Below are 22,783 nucleotides of genomic sequence, written 5' to 3'. Positions count from 1 at the left end.
ATGTTCTCTAGGGTCAGTCGCTGGGGGAATCCCTGCATTAATTTCATTATTTGTTTGTTTTTTTTTTTTTTTTTTTTTTTTTTTTTTTTTTTTTTTTTTTTTTTTTTTTTTTTTTTTTTACTTTTTTTACATTTCTGTGACTCTGTGTTTGGGAGATAATTTGCCTGCTTTAGAGAATGGTAAACAAAGAGTCTATAGAATGGCATCCGTAGGAAGATGGGTACCTCCTTCTTGTTCAGTGGATTTTAACACAGCAATATCAGTTGTGATCACCGTCAGCAATAATGGCAGTGCCTTGGTGTTTCAGGCTATAGGGCTCTGGAGCAGCTGTGGGATGGGTGTTTTTCATCTACTTATAATCTCGTTTTCTCATAACAGGGAGACATAGCTGAGAAAAACCCCATCTTCATGTTGGGTCTAACATGACCCGTGAGTAGCTGCCAAGTGCTAGGCTTCAGAGAACATGACCTGAAAGAAGCTGGTGGGGTAGTTTGAATGAGAATGGCCCTATAGCCTTAGATATTTGAATGCTTGGTTGTTGGGCCCCATTTTGACCCTGGTTTGGGCCTTGAGGACTAACCCGAGCCTGGCTAGAGTTTTGAGACCTGTCTCTGTCACTTCCATATGGGGTGACTCAGCAAGACCTGTTTGGCCCTGCCTCTGCCCTGCTGTTGCTGATGTAGAGCTTTGCCATTGGCCCTGTCAGTCACTCCATATCCCCCTTCACCTCTCCCTGCCTCCTCCATCACCTTACCCCACCAAAAATCCCCCTCCCTATGTTCTGAACTTACATAAGGAGAGGCTGATGCCGTAAAGTTGAATTCCTGCTTCGACCAGACTCCCAGCTTGGTGTGTTTCTTTTGGGCCGTTGTCACTCACCATCCAGCTCAGCCTCAGAGAGACCCCAGACAGGACTGGGACCTCTCTCCTCTCTCCTGGACCTGCCTGCAAGGAGCCGGCACTTGGTCATTAGGAAGTGACACTACTTAGGAGAGATTAGGAGGCGTGGCCTCACTGGAGGAGGTGTGGCCTCACTGGAGGAGGTAGTGGTGAGGGACTTTGAGGTTTCAAAATCCCACATCATTTCCAGTTCCTCTCTTTGCCTACAGGTTGTGAGGGAGTTTTCGGGGCAAATGGAAATTATTGGCTAGAGTGTAAGGTACTGGGAATACCTCACTTGTGTGGAGAAGCATTCCAGGAGTCCCAGGTGCTTGCTGGCAGGTTCTTATTAGGAAAACAGGAAGTTCGACTTGAAGATCTGCCAAGGACTACATTTGACCTTACCCAGATAGAGGTGTGGGGTTTGGGCTCCCCAGACAAGGCCAGAGAAGGGGAAGCCCTGCTGGTAATGTGAGTCCTCCGTTTTGCACTGAGCTCAGAGGAGCTATCTGTCTGGTCTTGGTAGACTGTGACCTTAATTAGCCTGGTTCTAAGCCCATCCTGAGGATGTGGTAGCAGAATGAGATATTTCATTTTCTTACTATGTGCCACCTTAGGTTTTTGTATTCTGTGTGAAATCCTGCTATTCTTTGATAGACTCAACCATTCTCGGTATTGAAAAGCCCCAACTTGACAAGACAGACCCCATCTTGTAACCAGGCCTCCATTTTATACTCTAGGCCCTGTCCTCAGGTTAAACTCTAATTACTAGAAAATAACATAGACTGTTTCAGGAAGCTAGCACCCTAGACACGGGCCAATCAGGAGCTAGTGGGAAAATACCTAATATTCCAGATGTTATAGATAGATATAGAAAGATTGCTTAAACAAACTGAAATTGTTGTTGGCCAATGATCTTGCGCCAAGTCCCAGTAAGGAATGCTAAGCCAGTCATGTAGCTGCCAAGCTGAAAAGCCCCTCACCCTGCTGCAACCACAGTAAAACGGCTGAACTATAGGTGCTTGGGGCCTTCTGTGCTACCCCACTGCATTGGAGGAGCCTGAGGGTCCGAGTTCAAACTTGAACAATAACTCTTTGCTTTTGTGTACAAGTTCGACTCCTAGTGGTCTTTGGGGACCCTAGGATCTGGGCATAACAAATATTGGTTAATATTTCCATTTCCGTGGTCACTGTGACCAGATGGTCAATAGAAACAACTGACAGGGGACAAGATTTATTTTGTTCATGGCTTTAGGGCGTTTCAGCCCAGCCCAGCAAGTAAGTGTGTGTAGTGGCTCTGTGATGTGTGTGTGTGTGTGTGTGTGTGTGTGTGTGTGTGCTTGTTTATACCCCAGCTGTGGATCAGAAAGCAGAGTGTGACAGAAAGGACTGAGGGGTAATATGTACCCCCTGTCACTAGCTAGGTCCTTTAATTACTTTCATTTGAGTGGAGTTGTTTCTTCACTGTTTTGGCTGTATTTAGCCTGAGGACAAGAGCTAAGGGAGTCTGGTCAGCCACCTTCACTTCACTCCTAAAGTTTCTATCTATTCCCAGTGTATTAAACATTTTAATCGTGAAATAATGTTGTATTTGTACTTCTGAAGCTATTGAGGCAATCACGTGTTTTCCCCTTTTGTATTCTATCTAGTTCCATTGATGTGTGCAATATTAATACTGTTCTATTAGCATCTGACATGCATCATTGTAAACCTTTCCCTGTCTCTAGTAGCATCTTAGGTCATCCCCTCAGCTTTGCGAGATGTTGTTATTGCAGCTCTCTCATTTTAGTACTGTACGTCTCTTGCTAACATTTTACATTTATGTCTTTGATTCTAAAGTGGATTGCCACATAGATAGCATACCCTGTGGTCATGTATTTAACTTGCTGATAGTTTGTGCCTTTTAAATGGACAGTTTTAATGCATTTATATTTAATGTGGTTGTAGATAGGGTGGTGTTTCCATGGATTCTGTTGGCTTTCCACAAATCTTCTATCTTACATCTTTATAACTATTTTTTCTGTATTAAGATATAGTTTAATTTTAATTCTTTACTGTTCTCTGCATGGTTTTAAGTTATATTCTTAGTATTTGCCTTGATTGTTACCACTAATGACTTAACAACTTAATGTGTAGTACAATCTAATTTGTAACTTAATTTTAATAGTGTGGTAAACCCTTGAACCTATACAACTCTGCTCCTTTCATCCCTTCTTCTTGTTTTAGAAGATAACAAAAACTTACTGTATCAACTGTATTCCATATGCTACGAAACAGTTCATTCTTGTTCTGGACAGAGTGCAGCCTGGTAAGATGGACAGGAGGAACACACAAGTGTAAAATGTCAGCAAAGACATGGAGATTATTTTTCCTGGATGAAGTGACACAAGGAGGTTTGATTTGGTAATGTTTCACAGAAATAGATTGCATTTGTCAACTTTCTTATTGCTGGGATGTGGGAAGGGGTTGTTTACTTTGCTCACTGTTTACATATTTTAGTCTACAGTCCTTGGCCCTAAAGTGTGGACACATATAGCTGTGGGACTTATGTGTCCAGTGGCCAGGAAGCAGAGCACAGTTCATTCTTCTTCTTTTCTTTTCTTTTCTTTTCTTTTCTTTTCTTTTCTTTTCTTTTCTTTTCTTTTCTTTTCCTTTTTCTTTTTCTTTTCTTTTCTTTCCCTTTCTTTCTTTCTTTCTTTCTTTCCTTCTTTTTATTTTACTTTTTTACTTTTTATTTTTTTTGAGAGACAAGGCTGTTCGGTGAAGCCCTGGATATCCTAGAACTTATTATGTAGGCCAGGTTGGCCTCAAAATCACAGAGATCCACCTGCCCCTACCCTCCCAGTGTTAGGCTCTCAGACCATTCTTAAAGCAGCGTGTATGCTAGGTATGTTTGGGGGTAGGTATGCTTCCAAGAAGGTGACATTAGCAAAGGATGTGGCTCAGGTGCCACTCAAAGTCAAATCCCACATTCAAGTATAGTTCTTCCTGATTCCATTATTCTTTTTTTATTTTCTTTTATTGAAAACAGATTTAAAAATATAATATATTCTGATTATGATTTATCCTTTTCCAATTCCTCCCAGATCCTCCCCATTCCCCACCCCCCTTCAGCATCAACACTCTTTCTGTCTCTTGTTAGAAAAGAAACAAGGGTTGGAGAGATGGCTCAGTGGTTAAGAGCACTAGCTGCTCTTCCAGAGGTCCTGCATTCAATTCCCAGCAACCACATGGTTGCTCACAACCATCTGTCATGAGATCTGATGCCCTCTTCTGGTGTGTCTGATGACAACCAGAGTGTGCTCATATGCATAAATAAATAAATCTTTAAAAAATTAGAAGAGACAAGTATCTAAGAGATAATAATAAAGTAAGAAAAAAACCCAACAAACCAGAATAAGACAAAACAAACAGAGGAAAAAGAGCCAAAGAAAAAGCACAGAGAAATATGTATAGATGTAGACACACACACACATATTTGTACACACAGGAATCTATTCAAAACAAAACCAGAAGCCTACACACACACACACACACACACACACACACACACACACACACACAAACACACTAAGGACCTATAAGTTAAAAAAAAAAAGAAAGAAAAAAGAAAGAAAAGAAAAAGGCCTGACAGACATTATGAGACAAAGAACTCCAAAGATGACAGAGTCCAGTTTGTGTTAGCCATCTTCTGCTGGCATGGGGCCCGCCCATAATAGAGGTTTGTATGTGTAGTTAGATTCCCTTGGAGAAAACTAATTTTTCATTTGCAGGAATGCTGGCTTTTATCCACTTCCCCTTCTTGGTGCTGGGATTGTTGTCTGGCTTGAACATGTGCAGGTCTTGTGCATGCTGTCACAGCCTCCGGGGAGTTCCTATGTGTATCGGTCACGCTGTGTTTAGAAGGCCCTTTTCCCTTGGTGTCCTCCATGCCTTCTTGCCCTTGTAATCTTTCTGCCTCTCCTCCCGCAGGATTCCCCGAGCCCTGAGGGGAGAGATTTGATCCGACTGTACTAATTTTTATTGTTGACCTTCAGTCAACAGCTCACCTCCTCTTGCAGGGGCTGTGTGCCAGGTCTGTGCTCTGCGGCTGGGTAGGGCTCACAGCCTCTTCTCTCGTTTGAGCACTGTGGAAGTTGACTCTACAGCTGGTACAGATGCCCGTGGTTCAGGGACCCATTCTGTCCTGCCCTGCTTGCTCCTTCCCTTCTACTTGCTATTTAATAGAACCTTAACAATTTAGACTTGAATCGATAAATAATTACGATATGATACATAACACGATGGTTAGGAATACGTACACATTGTGGAATGGCCGTAAACTGTTGACTGTATAGGTATCTTCACAATATTTCTTATTTCTAGTGGTTTATCTTGTCATGGTTAGTAAGTATAGTCACTGTGTCACGCAGTTGATCTTTTCAACTTGTTCCTCTTGCCTGAAATTTGTATTCGGTCCACATGCACCCTCTTGCTAACTCATTTCCTGGTAATTAAAACCCTACTCTCTGCTTTTGTGAATTCAGTGTTTAATTATTTACCTATATACTTGTGTGTGTGTGTGTGTGTGTGTGTGTGGTGCACACATGCTCATGTTCATGTGTACAGGCATGCCCGCATGTGTACCTGTGTCCTTCTGAGTACACACATGCATGACACATTTCAAGACTGAATTCTTTTCTTCCACTTGTTTTCAGACAGGGTTTCTCCGAAGATGACAGAGTCGTCTGTGTTAGCCACCCACTGTCGGCATGGGGCCGGCCCACAATAGAGGTTTGCATGTGTAGTTTGTACTGCTGTGTGGTAAGCATCCAGCTTGATTGTCCTGTCTCCCTCCCAACTTGTCACAAGAATGCTGAGATTATAGATATACAGCACAGCATTTGGCTTTTTTCATGGCTTCCAGGGACTGAACTCAGGTCGGCAGGCTTTCAAGGCAACTGCTGTTGTCCTTGAGTCTTCTCCGTAGCTGTCTTAGTGTTGAATTGCTGTGAAGAAACACCATGACCACAGCAACTTTTTAAAAAAATGCATGAATTAGTTAATATCCCAAATGCTGTGCCCCTCCCAGTGCCCCCTCCCAGTGCCCTTCCCCTTATACCTTCTCCCTCTCTCCTCTGAGAGGGTGCCCTCCCCCATGTCCTGACCCTGGTGCATCCCTTCTCTGCAAGCTTAGGCACATCCTCTCTTACTGAGGCCACTCAGGCATCCCCAGTCATGCTACAGCTTAAGGGACAGCTCTCCACTCCACTCCAGTTGTTGGGGGACCCACATGGAAACTGAGTGCACATCTGCTATGTGTATGCCTTTTGGTTGGTGGCCCAGTCTCTGAGAGTTGCCAGGGGTCCAGGTTAGTTGCCTCTGTCAGTCTTCCTGTGGGGTTCCTGTCCCTTTCAGAGCCTTCAATCCTTCACCCAACTCTTTAGTAAGAGTCTCTGACCTCCATCCAATGTTTGGCTACCACAGCAACTCTTGTAAAGAAAAAAAATTTAATTGGGGCTGGCTTACAGTTTCAGAGGTTTAGTTCATTGTCATGATGGTGGAGAGCATGGTGTCATACAGACAGACAGGGTGCTGGAAAAGGATCTGAGTGTTCTCTATCTGGATCCACAGGCAGCAAGAAGAGAGAGGCCCTGGGCTTGCCATGGGCTTTTAAAAATCACAAAGCCAACCTCTACTGACACTTCCTCCAACAAGGCCACACCTATGCCAAAAAGGCCACACCTCCTAATCCTTTCAAATAGCATCACTCCCTGATGACCTAGCATTGAAGTCTATGAGACTATGGGAGCCATTCTCATTCGAACCACCACACACACCGCCTAACCCACACTTTTTACATTCCACAAGTAAGAGAAATGGCTTGGAATTATTCTTTCTGTGTCTAAATTATTGCACAATGCCCTCCTGATTCACCTTTTTTTTTTTTTTTTTTTAAACAAATATCCCGTTTTCCTTCTTTTTAAAGATAGACTCATACTCCTTCGTATCTGGGTCTCACAGTGTAACCCTCACCATTGGTGGACACACAGGTTGCTTCCACGTCTTGGTCACTGTGCAGAACGCTGCAGCGAGCATGGCTTGCAGACAGTATGTCACTCTTTTCCTTTGCATCTCGGCTGTCAAGTGTCTTGCCCTCTGAGAACCCCAGAATGTTTTCTTTTCCGGTAAAAGCTGTGTTTCTACTTCCATCAATAAAGGAGTTAAAGGAGTAGCTTCCCTTTACCTCCCTGTCAACACTTGTTAGGTCCAAAGGAAACTCCCAACTTCCTAAATGCCAAAGGTAGCCCAAATATCTAGAAACAAGGCTCAAACTGGGCTACAGAAGGATTTTCTGGCAGTCAGTTCCTCAGGAACTCACCTCTACCAAAAGAATTAGCACTTTTCTCAGCATTAGCAGAAGGACAAATGGCTACCTGTGGTGTCTATTAGCATATCAAAGCACATGCTGGCCTCCAGGCCACTTTACTATAAGTCCCTGTTACACATTTCAAAGTCTGTGTTAGCATCCTTTCTCTTCTTACTTTCTCCCAGACTCTGAACTCCCTCCAGCCCCTGGCTTCCCTCCCTACTGCTACTCATCCCCCCCCCCCCAGCTCCTTCTTTCCTAGGTTTCCTCAGTCCTTTATCCCCTGCTATCTTTGTTCTCTCACAGAGAGTCCTGGCCTCCGCCAGTCCACCTCTTTCTCTCCCTGCTCTTGACTCTTCCAGATGTCTCTGGTTGTTCTTTCTCTCATATCTACAGCAAAACTCCTTCCCTTAACCACGCTATGAAATGGCCACACCATCAGTCTATATTGCCGTCTTTCATCTTTTTGATACTAGCCATCATACAAGGGCAAGGGGCATCACATGGTCTTTTCTGATCTGTGCTTTCTGGACGGGAAGATTTTTTTTTCATATTTTGATGTGTACTTTTGAGTAGTGGCTACTGGGACCCTTTGCTCATTTTAAAGCCAGCTTCTTCTGCTATGGTCGTTGAGCTGAATCCCTTTGGTATTTTACATACATCACCCATGTACATTTTACATGTTATCCCCTAATAAGATGTACATTTAGTAGACATTCTCTTTTGTACTGTATACTTTTTCTTCTCCGTTTCCTTTGTGATGCAGAAGCCTTTGGCTTTGGTAAAATCCACTTTCTTATTTTTTTTGGTCTGTCGCCTGTGGTTTTTCTTTTTCTTTTATTCACAGTTAGACTTTATTTCTCAGAACCATTTTATGGAACTTTTAGCATGTTTACAGTTATAGTTTTTGGTCTTACATTTCAGTGATTAACTCACTGGAAATGCTTTTGTGACTAGCACGAGATATAAGGGTTTCATTCCGTTCTTCTGCATACCAGTGTTTGCTTTCCTGCGCGTGGCTATCTGGTTTTCCTGGTACACATTATGGAAGAATGGCCTATCACCATGGAGTGTTCTTGGCAAAATCAACAGCGTGTGGGTTTACTTCTGCAGCTTGTGTACTGTGCCATTGGCCTGTCTGACTGTTTTTCTTTCTTTCTTTCTTTCTTTCTTTCTTTCTTTCTTTCTTTCTTTCTTTCTTTCTTTCTTTTTTTTTTTGTACTAGTAATAAGTTCTAGTTATGGCATCTTTTTGTAGTGTATTTAGAAGTCACAAAGTGTGATGTCTCCAGCCTTCCTAATTCACTTTGCTCAAGATTACTTTGAGGTTCTACTTGCATTTTAAAATTGTTTTTTTTTTCCACTTCAATGAGAAACATCATTGGTATTTTTTTATATGAATTGCAGTGAGTGTGTAGATCACTTTTAGTGTGGGAACATTCTAGGAAAATTCTTCTAATACATGACATCTTTTTATTCGTTTGTGCCCATATTAGTCAGGGTTCTCTAGAGTCATAGAACTTACAGATAGTCTCTACATAAGTGAAGGAATTTACTGATGACTTACAGTCTGCAGTCCAATTCCCAACAATGGTTCAGTAGTAGCTGTGAATGGAAGTCCAAGGATCTAGCAGTTGCTTAGTCCCACATGGCAAGCAGGCGGAAGAGCGAGAAAAAGACTCCCTTCTTCCAACGTCCTTATATGGTCTCCAGCAGAAGGTGTAGCCCAGGTTAAAGGTGTGTGTGCCACCACACCTTTAATCCCAGATGACCTTGAACTCAGAGATCTCCCTGTCTTAATCTTCTGGAATCCATAGCCACCGTGTCTCAAGATTTCCATACCAAGATCTAGATCAGAAACTTCTATCTCCCAGCCTCCAGATTAGGGTCACTGGTGAACCTTCCAATTATGGATTGTAGTTCATTCCAAATATAGTCAAGTTGACAACCAGGAATAGCCACTACAGTGCCTTTCCCAAATTTTTCAATAATGTTTTAGTTTTGAGTGTATAGATTTTTCTCCTTGGTTAAATTTATTCCAAAGTATCTGATCTTTTGGCAATTATCAAGGGGCTTGTTTCTTGCTTCTGCCCCTCCCCAGGTAATTGTCGTGTCTTTGTAATGTTCTAATTGTCATAAATTAATATCTGTACACTATATGCCCACCAATACAGACTTATAATTAATTATAATATATTATACAGTTGCCTTTAAAATAAAATGAGACACAATCTCACAGCAGCCTTCCCGTTCTTATTCTTACTAGATCAGAATTGACTTGGAAACAGAAGAACGCACATAGGCACCTGCAGGAACAGAATGGTTCTTTTAACCAGAACAACTGAAGGCTGCAGGCTCTCTGCAGGGGTGGAGACTGCATGCAAGCTGTGGGATCTTGGGGTCTTATAGGATAGATAGGGGGAACTTTAGAGATGGAAGTCTAGTCCAGCTCCCTGCAGTCTGAAAGTGGTAGGTGCCAGCAGGTTTGTGTGTGGATCTCCTTGTCAGAAGTTTCCATAGGTGTAATCAGTCACATCAGCTCTCCTGTCTAGCGTTGCTCAGTCCACCTGAGGCTTGTAGGTCATTAGCCTTTTGCTTACCCTTTTCACGCCCCTCTTCTGAAATGATGGCTGAACCTTAGCTACAGGAGCTGTGCTAATGCTATATAGGTTTCTCCGTTGGGACAAGATGCCACAATTCGGTTTTGATCAGTTGTGGCTTTTTGTAATGCAAAAAGAAATTTCCATGATAAGAGATAAAAAAAAAAAACCTACACTTATCCTGGGCATAAGGACATATATTTAAAATGTAATTAGGGATTATGTTGGTTTAGTAAAGTGGTGTTTGTAGGTTCTGCATGACTTCAATAGTCCTGAGTGGTTGGCTAAGTTTCAGCCATGGTTTCCATCTTCTTTGAGAGGTCCTAAGTCTAATTGTAGAGCTGTTGGTTACCGCCAAGGTGTATGTGCCACTACTGCGCCCTTAGGGTTATTGTGCTATGCTGGTCTTTGTTGTGGTTCACAGGCATCTTAGCTGGGTAGGATTGTGGGTTGTTTCCCTTAAGAAGCTTGCATGGTGCCTTCTGGTTTATGAAAGCTACTTCTCAGGGAGGAGGCCCTCAGGTCAGTTTCAGACCAGGGGTTCTGGGCCCTGACTGAAGTATATGGTATCTTCTGGGCCCTGACTGAAGCATATGGTATCTTCAGCCATAGGCACTTACTTTCCACCTATGGGGAGCAACGAAGGTCAATAGCCATTGACTGTAATATTTTGGGAGTTTCTTTGACATCCCTGACCAATAACTTCAAAGAGGGATTTTCATGCTTGATGTTAGGGTTTTTGATCAGTGGTCTTTGGCACTTGGAGGAAGCATTGTCAGTTTAGATGAAAATTTTTATATAAACCATATATATCTATTTGCATATAAACTCATGTTTATTGTAGTTTTAAGGCAGATAGTTAATAATACAATTTCTTATGACTTTTTCAGATAACCTTGCTATCATTTTACCCCTTTCCCTTCCCTCTCATTTTCCTGATGAGACCACCTACCATTCTTCTCTCTATTGTCCCTCATCCCACACCCTAGTAATGACCCTATTGTCCCTCACCCCACACCCCAGCAATGGCCCTATTGTCCCTCACCCCACACCCCAGCAATGGCCCCCTTTTGCTTTCCTGGTTGCTCTAGGCTATGTGCTCACATCTCAAGATTTGGAGTCACAGTGAAAGAACACTTTTCTTTTCTGGGTTTGGGTTATCTCACTCAATATGACATTTTCTGGTTTTATCTGTTTACCTGTAGAGTTCATGATTTTGTTTTTCCTTTACAGCTGAATAGCATCTCATAGTGTCTTACGTAGTGTCTTAGTTAAGGTTACGTTTGCTCAGATGAAACATCATGACCAAAAAGCAAGTTAGGGAGGAAAGGGTTTATTTGGCTTACACTTCCACACTATAGTTTATCATCAGAGGAAGTCAGGACGGGAACTCAAAGGCAGAAGCTGACTCAGAAGGCATAGGAAGGTGCTGCTTGCTGGTTTTCTTTCCATGACTTGCTCAGCCTGCTTGCTTTCTTTTCTTTTCTTTTTTCTCTCTTTCCTTCCTTCCTTCCTTCCTTCCTTCCTTCCTTCCTTCCTTCCTTCCTTCCTTCCTTCCNTNNNTCCTTCCNTCNNTNCTTNCNTNCTTTCCTTCTTTTCTTTTCTTTCTTTCTTTCTTTCTTTCTTTCTTTCTTTCTTTCTTTCTTCCTTTCTTCCTCCCTCCCTCTCTCTTTCTTCCTTCCTTCCTTCCTTCCTTCCTTCCTTCCTTCCTTCCTTCCTTCCTTTCTTTCTTTTCCAGAGACAGGATTTCTGTGTAACCCTGGCTGTCCTGGAACTTGCTTTGTAGACCAGGCTGGTCCCAAACTCAGAGATCTGCCTGCCTCTACCTCCCATGGGCTGGAATTAAAAGCACATACCACTACTACCCAGCTTTAGCCTGTCCTCTTATAGAACTCAGGACCACCAACCCAGGCATAACTTCACCCACAGTGGGCTGGGCCCTTCTCCCATCAATCACTAAGAAAATGCCCTACAGGCTGGCCCGCAGCCTGATTTTATGAAGCACCCCCTTTTTTTTTCAATCGATGCTTTTGCCTCTCAGATGACTATAGTTTGTGTCAAGCTGACATAAATATGCATAGCATATTCCGTACAGCACATGTAAGCATTCCTAGAGCAGTCTTCCTTCTTCCAGTGTCCTTATGTAGGCCTCCAGCAGAAGGCATAAGGTCCAGATTAAAGGTGTGTGCCACCATGCCTGCTTTGTCCCAGGCTGACCTTGAACTCAGAGATATCCTTGCCTTAGTCTCCTGGGATTAAAATAGTGTACTACCTTGCCTGGACTTTTCATGGTCACTATGCCTCAAGATCTCCATGCCAAGGTCCAGGTCAGAAACCTGTGTCTTCCAGCCTCAAGATCTGGATGAGCCTTCCAATTCTGAATTGTAGTTCATTTCAGATATAGTCAAGTTGACAATGAGGAATAGCTATTACAATCCACCCCTTGTTTATTTGGCAAAGAATATATCATGTCCACATGAAACAATAACAAGGTTATGAATACGCCTAACATGATATAACTATTCCTCGTACAATAGCAAACACATTTGTAAATTTGCAATGGGCCAATGTCCCTTGGGAACATTCTTTTAGTATCTCAACTTAAATACCGATTGATGTTAAAGGAAATTGGAAGAAGGAAGACTCACTGACATATCTGAGTTTTACATCCTCCTCATCTTCATCTGGCTCTGCATCTTCCTCTATAGCTACTAAATGCTGTCCACTAATGTGTGTAGGTCCTGAACTACACTTCAACCTTAAGACCACAGGTGGTGTAATTTCAAAGCCCCCCAGGGAAACTGTTGGTTGTACAGACATTCTCAAAGTTGCCAATGTGACATTCATTGGAGAGCCTTCATAGTTCATTGCTTCTGCTTCTACGACGTGTAAATTGTCTTTTGCCCCGTCCCTAAACTGACCATTCTTAATGATAACTGGCCCTCAGATGTGGACCAAGAACTATGGGCAAGTAAGGACTGCTGAGAGCAGGAGACCTGTTCTTCCTCAGGGAGGAACACACCAGTTCATATACAATACCAAATGGTCAGCCATGAAAAAAATATATACAAATATCATTATGCAGACTGAGAAGGTTATATTTACATTTAGGAACACATACACACCACCACTACCACCGATTAAAGAAAAAGAGGCCATGACTTTGGATGTGAGCAACACAAGGGGTACATGGGAGGGGTTGGAGGAAGGAGAGGGAAGTGGGAAATGAAGTAATTACAATAAAATCTCAAAGAAGTGAGAGAGTAAAGCTGCTATTCCTCACTCACACCCCCCTCCGTAGTCACTGAGCTGACTGTTTGTCTGTCCATTCACGGGTCTTTGCTGCCCTGCTCCCACGTCTTCCTTTCTGTGGCTTCTCCATGTCTCCATTCCCCACAGTCTCAAATGCTCTTTCACCCCCTCCTGCCGGCTTGTAAGAGTGTCACTTCATCCTGCACAGCCAGCTACTGGCTTTGGCTGCCTCCCAAGGTTCCTGGTCACAGGTTGCCTTCTCTCCAAAACTCTAGGAAGATGACCCGTGTGAAGGCATATGACCGTAAGAAGATCCCATTTCCTGTCTTATCTCCAGGAGGCTGAAGCAGTAACTTCTAGAATGTCTATTCATCTCTAGCCAATTGTGCATGGTTAGTAACAGTTAAGTAAAGCTCTTGTCCCGTGAGCAGACAGCAGGGTCCGGTGGGAAGGCTGTAAAACACAAGGTAGGCTTAGTAATGGGTTTCTGGTAGGAGTAGACCACCAAGGCTAGTCATTAACACCCTACTATCCAGGGCCACTGTTACAGGACTCATCAATTGTGAATTAGAGTTTCGAGCCACACGTAACTTTTTTGTGGCATGGTGTCACCATTAATCATGTTCTATAATGCTGAGAAAAGACAGAAGTGAGCCAAAGGTTGAAGGTTTAAGGTTTCTTAGAACCAAGCTCGCTTTAATGATATTCATGAGTAGATGGTGTGTTGTGGTAACCAATCTTTGGTAATAGTCCAACGCCATGGGTGATCCCAGGGGTTAGATAGCTGTCCATATGCTGAGCTTTACTGGAAAACAGTGCTTAGAGTCAGCGAGAGTCTGGGGAGATGTCATAGACGGCACATCTCATATTTTCAAAGCTCTAAATAGAGACCAAATGAGAAGTAGAAGTCTAAGATTTCCACATAAAATCCAACAGTTGCTTTGGGCTGAGGAGAGAGGCCATATTTCTGAGCGGTTTAGCATTCCCTTAAAGTGCTGTAGTCCTGGAAGCTGACTTTAACAGGAGAGTCAACTTTGGAGGTCAGGACACACAGTGAGTTTGGAACAGCAGAGACTTCTGATTTACAGGGGCTCCCTAACACTATCACTCCAGTCACCGTGACTGTCACAAACAACGATAGTAGTGGCTGTCATCTCTTTGGACTTTCTGTGTGCCAGGCATTGTCCTGAGGTTTTTATAAAAACCTAGTATACACAGTTGAAGTTTCAGAGTAGTCGTGCATGGCAGGCTGTATCACCACGACTCCATGAGAGAGCTGTACTCCACGTACCTGCAGCATGGAAGTTGCATCAGCCCCAAGGTCAAGGTTGCCCACGGAGTATGTTCTTCCTGCCTTCTCACTGTTCCTATAAAGACACTCGGGGAGTCCAACTCCTCTTTGGCTCTTGGGTGAAAACGTTGGCCCAAGAAGTTTCTGGTCTCTCCTAGATAGTAAAAACAGTTCTCAGCTACTTCATCAAGTCAATTTAAGTTGCAAAATATGGTCCCAATTCGGTAATAAAAATATCTAGTTCTGTGTCACGATCCAACTCTGAATTTCACTTCAAGTTGATTCAGCCCCTCCTTCCAGACTTGGGCAGGAAACCTGCCCACAGGAAAGATCGATGGTTGATATTGGGACTTTCTCCCTCTGGGACTTCCTCCTCCATTAACCTGGAGGAAGTATGCACAAACAGGGACAAGGGAAACTTCTACCCAAGGGCAGTTGGCCCCCGAGACCATGGCTTCTTCACCTTCAGACTTGGTCAACCATGGACTGAAAATATTTGGAACAACAAAAGAATTTGCATCCGTGCTGAAAAATGTGCAAACCATTTCCCTGTCATCCTTCCCTACACAAAGCAGAACAACCACCATTTTCACGGCATTGACGTTGTATTAGGTATTGTAAGTCATCTGGAAAGGGTTTAAAGTCAGAGGAGGATATGCGTAGAATCTGTACAAATCCTGTGCCATTTTACATATGGGGCTTGAGCATCTGAACAGCTTACTATCTGTGGGGCTCTTGGAACCGGGCCCCATGGGTTTGGAGGGCAACTGCACTGTTGTGGCTGTCAAATATAAGCATTCTTTGAACCTTCCAGGCTTTTATGGTTGGCTTTACTTCTAGAGAACTTGATAGGCTTTCTGGTGATACAAACCTATACCCCCATCATCTACAGGGATTTCAACCTATAGGGTTATATGGGATATCTGCTTTCCCCCCATATAATGGTGTATCTTCCTCAGCTGCTGGGATGCTGGCTGGCCATAACTGACAGGCCCTGATCATGTTCCCCTACCACACAGTCCTATTGAACTGATAGCAGGTCATTCTGCACGGACACTGTCTAAGTTAGGGTTTCCATTGCTGTGAAGAGAAACCATGACCAAGGCAGCTCTTATAAAGGAAAACATTTCATTAGGTCTGGCTTATAGTGTCAGAGGTTCAGTCCATTTTCATTATAGTATGGAAGCATGGCAGTGCCCAGGCAGGCATGGTGCTGGAGAAGGAGCTGAGGGTTCTACATCTTCATCCCACAGCATCCAGGAGAAGACTGTCTCATGGGCAGCCAAGAGGAAGGTTTCCTTCACAGAGGGCAGAGCCTGAGTATAGTACCTCAAAACCTGCCCTCATGGTGACACCCTTTCTCCAACAAGGCTACACCCATTCCAACAAGGTCACACCCCCTCATAGTGCCATTTCCCATTAGCCAAGCTTATTTGAGCCGCCAGAGGCACTCACTCTCGCATGTATTGCCCACTTCTTAGTCCCGATACACCCTAGAGAAGCAGGGTTATTCTGGTGGAGCGGCCTTTCCTTTGCTCTGCTATCCACGTAGTTAGTCTACCTACCAAGGATGGCTGACTTGAGTCTCCCTCAGAGTCAGAGGTCCAAACCCAAACCTCCAATGTGTGTTTGGAAATAGGAACTACAATGAGGTAATAAATATTAAATAAAGTCATAAGGGTGAGGCCCTGATCCACTGGGATTAGTGAACTTATGAGAAATGACAGCAGAATTCCCTCCCTTCCCTCCCACAGAAGTAAGAGCATGTCAGGACAGCGCTGCCAGGCAGAAGTCAAAGAACCTGAGCTAGAAAAGCAAACCCAGCCAGACTTTCCAGCCTCCAGAGTAGCGACTGATACCCATGACACCTATTCTGTTACTTTGCATCATGGCATCTAGAGCAGATTGAGACATAGCCCGTTCAAGAACGTTTTCTATTCTCAGGCATGTGATCAGGACCAGCTCAGGGCTGTTCAAACTTCTGGGCACATGTACTTAATCACCTCTTAAGGTCCCATGCAGCCTTTCTTTTGGAGGTCTAAGAGGAGTGGAGAGTACCTGATTTTGGCCCCACTGGTATGGGTATGTCTCAGCTCTTTCTAAAGGAACTGTACTGTAATCACCAGAGCCTAGCTCTCTTAGATCCGTGAAGTGTGTTTTGGACTGGGAACACTGGCTTGACACTCTGGATAGTCAATATCTCAGGTGATGGCTGTCATCTTGGTGTGGACCCAAGCTTCCATGTTCATATCACTTGTTGTGTGGTTGATAGAAGATAAACCCTAAAGTGGAAACTTCCATATCTTTGGAAAGCCAATTGTGTTGGATGGTGTTTTGCTGGAGCAAACACATAAAGGAGTGTTTTCCTGAAGTGGACACAAATGTAAGGATGCTTTGCTAAAGTAAACATGCGAAGGAACTTTTCACTGAAGTGGCTATGGGTGATGGGATGTTTTGCTAAGGCAGACTTGTGAAGGAATATTTTGCTGAAGCAGATACAGGTAAAAGGATGTTTTGCTAAAGCATGCACATGAAAGGATGTGTGATGAAGGATTCTTTGCTAAGGACACGCATGTATTGGTTCTCCTTACATGCGTTGTTGAGCTCCATTTGTTGCAACTCCATAGAGAGAAACACACCAAAAAACTTCTGGTGGTATGCTGGTGGCTTCTTGCCACTTCCACAGACTTGGGCCGATTGGCAGAGTGATGCCAGACAGACTCACATGCTGAGGCCAGACATATGATGAGGCAAGACCCATGGAGGACACGTGATGTTTGGAGGGAGAATAAATAGGACTCAACAGACTGTGAGAGGAGCTTGCTTGCTTTGTAACACTTCTTGGTTAAGCGTCTTCAATGCTGATCTTTGCTTTGTTGTGAGAGGCACAGCTGAGAACTTCTCCTGGTGTCCCTGCTGGTCCTCTCCCTCCTGCTGACTCTTGCCTGCTGAGGGCTGGTTGTTCCTGGTAGGTCATGCCACTGCTGGTGCTATCCTGACATGACTGAACTGGAAGAACCATCATTTAAAGTAGCTCTTTGAAAACTCTAAAGCTATGAGACCCACATCTGGAGTTCAGCCTTTCTGGCTATGATGAACGGTCTTCCTGAGCGACATTACACAGAGCCTTTGGGACAAAAGCGGCAGACTGTAAGCTCTTGTCTATTTATCAATGTGTTCCTCCATCCTCTGTAGACATTGCAACACAGATGGTAACCTGGATAGTGCCTGGAATCTCTTGAGGCAAAGAATGGGGTAAGGAGTCAAAAGAATGAGTTCCTGGGAGACAGAACAAAGGTTGGAATTAACATGAAAAGGGACAAGTTGGCAAAGAGGAAAACTCCTCGGCCAAGGGCAACTCAGTTCTCACTGGAGCAGCAATGAGGCACTCCATAGCATCTGAGCGCAACCTGTGGCTCGGTCTAATACTGAAACACACACCCGTAAGTAGAGATTTAAAATGCTAATAATGGCAGTACATGGCACTGTATGTAAAAAGAACATGTGAATGAACACGGGTAAGAAATCCTATGATGTGCAGATGACAATATAAAAACATACTTTTGCGGGGCTAGAAAGATGGCTCACTGGTCAAGAGCACTGACTGCTCTTGCAGAGGTCCTGAGTTCAATTCCCAGCAACCACGTGGTAGCTCACAACCATCTGTAATGGGATCCAATGATGCCCTCTTCTGGTGTGTCTTAGTGATAGTGTACTCATAAATAAAACAAACAAATAAATCTTAAGGGGGGAAAACATCTTTTTGCAGCAGGACCCTTAGAGCTACTAAACAATCTTTTTAGCTCAGGCTAGCCTCCTCCTTGGAAGTGTATCTTAATAAACTGTCACTGCCTCCGATGTAACCACACGTCTCTGACAGTTCTGTGTTGTGGGACACAGAGCCTAGAACAACTCTCTAGATGTGCTCTTAATGTAAGAGCGCAATGAATCACAAAATTATCAAATGGACAGAAAGGACTGCTTTCCAGTGTCAGGAGGAGAAATCGTGACTTGCAGAAAGACACTGAGTGAGGCCTATAGGTAAAGGAGGTCCACTCAGTGAGGGGAACTTCACGCCCGTAGCTGGGAAATGGTACCACACAACCGTTCCACATGGGAACCACATCTGACTTCTACTTCCTCTGCCTTCTCTCAGGCACACACGAGCCATCTCCTTTTTCCCTTCTGGGGTTCATCCCACTTGGCCCCAAGATGGCAATCACCAGAAATAGCCACACTGCTGTGAATGAGCTCTAATCCCTAGAGAGGGACAACATTTCCGATGCCCTAGAAGAGAAGACCTATCTAAGGATTCAGAGTTAGAGAGGGCTGCAGCCCAGGGTTTGGTAGGTTGGTCATGGGCCTTGGCTGAAGCAGGAGGAATCCAAGCAGAGAGAGTGACACAGTTCAGGCTGTGGGGTGTGGGTTGTTGCTGCTTCAACATCACCCCTGATGTGCTGTGTGACCTTGGCAAGTGTCTTTACTCTCCAAACAAGCCTGGTGGGGGAAGTCTGCTGGCTAATGGCATATGTATGCTACAAGGGATAAATGAGACAGGCTCCACGAAGCATATTTTGTATTTTGTCCTTGGGGCACAAACAGTACAAGCTATTTATTTTAAAAGCAAGGCTTAAACAGCTCATCCAGCTTAGCCCTGAAACACCCCTGGCTATCTTGGCCTTGGTCTCTGCAGGAGCAACAAAGTCCAATTAGGTGTCCTTTTGTGCCTGGAGCCCAGCTAGCCTGAATGCCATTGGTCTGGCATTCAGAGGCCTGGGTATTTGCAAGCAGTGGCCTCTTGAACTCATTCATCCATCCAGGAATGCCCGGAGTTTGTAGAGAGCCACTGGGCCCAAACTGGAAGCACAGTGGTCTCTGTATTACTAGTTACTACCTGTGTTATCCCATAATGCAGGACTCACGGGTCAGCAACTTGCACCCACCACCACTGCTCCCTTGTAAACTCTGTCCTTTATGCTAGAATGGTCTTTTCTCTCCTCTGCTCGCCCATCCTTACCTCTTCAGGTTCCCTCTGTGAGAATCTCATGGGTTCCATGATAGATGAATGGCAAGCTTCTGCTCTGTGGCCCTGAGAGATGACATAAGGACAGAGAAAGCTACTCCCACGCCATGCCTTCCACACCCTCTTCAGCATTTCTTGCTGACTGGTGACATGCCCACTCTGTACAGTGATGGATGCTTTTGGATCATTCAGGGAGATTAATTACTCAAAGCTAAAGAGTACCTTGTTTTTTGGTTTTTAGATGGTTTTACCCCCACACCAGCCTCAGTTCTCACATCTAGCAAGCCAGCTTTCTTTCAGGCCTCTGGAAGACAATTAGAGTCCCGATAAGTAATGTGTACCATGGTCTTACACAAATCTGGGTCCAGGGTGGAGAGACAGAGGTGCTGAAGCCCTCAGGAAGTGTACATGACAATGAGACAAGAGGAATAAATATTTTGGTGTTTGATTTATTAGTGTTTTCTCTTTCAGAGGAGAGCCAGGAACAATCAGCCTCATTTTCTAACTGAGGAGGAGGCATAGGCCGTAGAAGGATGGGCTGCTGAGCGTGGACGGCTATGAGCTGGGCACTGACCACTTGCTTAGACACAACCATCTGTTCCTCTCTTGGAGCAGTGAGCAGGCTTGGGTTTCTGCCTCTGGTTCTGTTTTGAGTCCTTTGGGGGAGTATTGACCACCCTCTTCTTTGCCTCTTGTTTTAGAATAGTGCAATAGCAGAGAAGTTGGGGCAGGGTAGGAGATAACTGCTATAGAGAGACTGTCCCTAAGCAGAGAACTTTCTCAAAGGGTGCAGGGCTTCGTGTAGAAACCCCAGGCTCCATCAAGAGTCAGATGGGGCAGGAGAGCAATGTGGACAAGAGCCTGAGTTGTGGTCTCCCTGAGAAGGTATGAATGATATAGGACACTGGCGTGAGCAGGTTGAGCTGCTGGGATAATTCTAGCCGTGCTGGGTACAGGGTTTCTCCTGACTGGCTTGTATCTGCCAGGGGTGTGCTTGGGATGGTGGCATAGGAGACTGTTGACATTGCAAAGGAGTCATGATGATGTTCAAGGGCACAGGGAACAGGCAATTTTTCTCTCCTTGCAATTATTACACTCTTCTGAAAGAACCACTCGTATGGAAGTAAAAACAGATTGTATGTGGCTCTTTGGCCCATGGTGGCTGAAAGTATTGCATCCGAAGTATTGCTCTACATAATGATGTGGTATGGCAGGAAATGACCCTAGCATAGGCCGGGCAGACAGGGACATTACACAAACCCAAACAAACAATAAACCATATCTACATCAGAGCCAAGGCCCGCTGGCTTTAACCATCTCCGATCCCATCGTACGGCAAAGACTTCTAGGCTTTGGGCAGCGAAGTCATTGGTATCTGCAAGGACCAGAAGGGCTTTTAGTAGCAGCCTTGGTGGGAAGCTGCAACATTGCTGAAGAGCCAGAGAAAAGAGCCGTGGAAGGCCTACTGTGCTTCAGATCCATATCATAGCAGAGGTGAACAGCAACCCAGCTGTAGACAATGAGACCCGGGCTCTCTGTCTGCTTCCTAAACAGAGCAGCTCATATTGTCATAGACGAAAGCTGCCAGCCATCTATTCCTGAAGGCATGGTTCTCTCACTCACCCACCCAGTCCACCATCATTGTCTCACAGCAGCTGCAGATGGCTGCACTGTGGGTACACAAGACTATCAACAGACAACCATGGGTCAGGGAAGGGATCATAGGGACCTACCCTTCCTTGCTGGACTATTGGCTACTGATGGATTCTTGGGGAGGAGCATCTGTTGCCTTCTGTTATGTATTAATAGAATGAGCACACCAGCTTCGAGCTCACATAAGCAGCTCCAGCTCAGTGGGTCACAAAGCAAAACAAGATGGATATGGGAAAGGAACTTGCAGGAAGGAGGGCAGATGGGCGGGAGTTGGAGTTGGAGGAGGAGGAGGAGGAGGAGGAGGAAGGTGGGCTGATGATAATCAGAACAGATCGCTCACATGTGTAAAATGGCCAACAAGAAATTCAATAAAAGTGATAACTTTTGAAGAGTTCTGAAGGAGGAAGTTGCCACACCAAAGAGGTTCGCGGGACGGATGACTGTAGGCGAGGCAGACGGACGCAGGGGCAGCTTCTCGGCGTTTGAAAGATGTTTCTCCATCTCCTTGTGCATCTCTGTGATTTCTCGGGGTGGGGGTGGGGTACTGTCTTCCCTCAGTAACACTAAAATGCTCTCTTTGTTCTTAATGTCTGAAGTTTCACTATGATGTGTAGCCTATGGATTTACCTTTACTCATTATTTTTCCTATAGCAGTATGACCCTTTATTTGTTTATATTTTCAAAATATAAACAATGCCATCCAAAAGATATTAAATGGAAAATTCTAGAAACAGACCATTCATAAGTTGTAAGCTGTGCTCTGTTCTAGGGGGCACAGTAAAACACCACACTGCTCTGCCTTGCTTAGGATGTGAACCAGGCCTTGGTCTGCTGCATCCAGACTGCAGATGCTATCTGCCGGCTAACCACCTAACAGCCATCCAGGTTATAAGATAGACTGGTTTGCTCCAGTGCTTGTATGGAGGTCATCTCTGTTTTATTTACCAGCCCTCAAACAAAGCCCCCAGGAACTGCAGTGTCTGGACCTGTGCCTTTTGATGTAAGGATGCCTGTCTTAGCCCACTGTGTCTTCAGGCAGCATCTCTCTGCCATTTTCTTTATTCCGGCCTCTGGAGAGACCATTGGAGAGAAGTTAACAGCTTTCACAGTATCTCTGCTCTTACTTATCTGTACTTTCATTTTTGAAAATTCATCTGTCCCTCTGTGCTCTCTTCTGGGTAAAGTTCTTCAGGATTATCTTTCGCTTCCCGAATCGTCTGTTTGATTCCTTTAGCTCTGGGTTTCATCTGCTGTTTTGACTTTTGTGTTTTACTAACTTTGCTTGTCAATTCTGACTTTTCTTCTTAGATCTTTTTTCTTCTTCTCTCCTTGATCTTTCCCATGATTTCCCGTTCTTTTAAAATGTGCGTTCCCCTTTATCTCTTTGAATGCCCCAAAATAGCCACATGAACGCCAAGCCCACAAGTGCACCTGGCTGTGTGCAGACAGGCTGTGTCTATCTACCATGACCTCCAGGTAGATCTTCAGAGAAAGACTCTGTCTGTGAAGCACAGACAGTGCCACTATGCGGTGCGATGTCAGAGGTACAGAGTTCATCTGAGGCCATTTGCGAGGGAGGCAGTCAAACTCAGAGAAATTGGCTTTGGCGAGTCAGATCAGAAGGGCAGCAGATCTGATTTCTCCGTGGGCAAAGGTTTGTTTATCTTGAGCTCAGAGCCAACCACCCTATTAGTTTTGAACAGACTTAAATATTTTTCCACATTTGGGCAGAGCTGC

The sequence above is a fragment of the Mus pahari genome, chromosome 1 (assembly GCF_900095145.1).
Source record: "Mus pahari chromosome 1, PAHARI_EIJ_v1.1, whole genome shotgun sequence".
Classification (NCBI taxonomy): domain Eukaryota; kingdom Metazoa; phylum Chordata; class Mammalia; order Rodentia; family Muridae; genus Mus; species Mus pahari.
The sequence above is the reverse complement of the archived record's forward strand: the minus strand, read 5'-3'. Positions refer to the sequence as shown.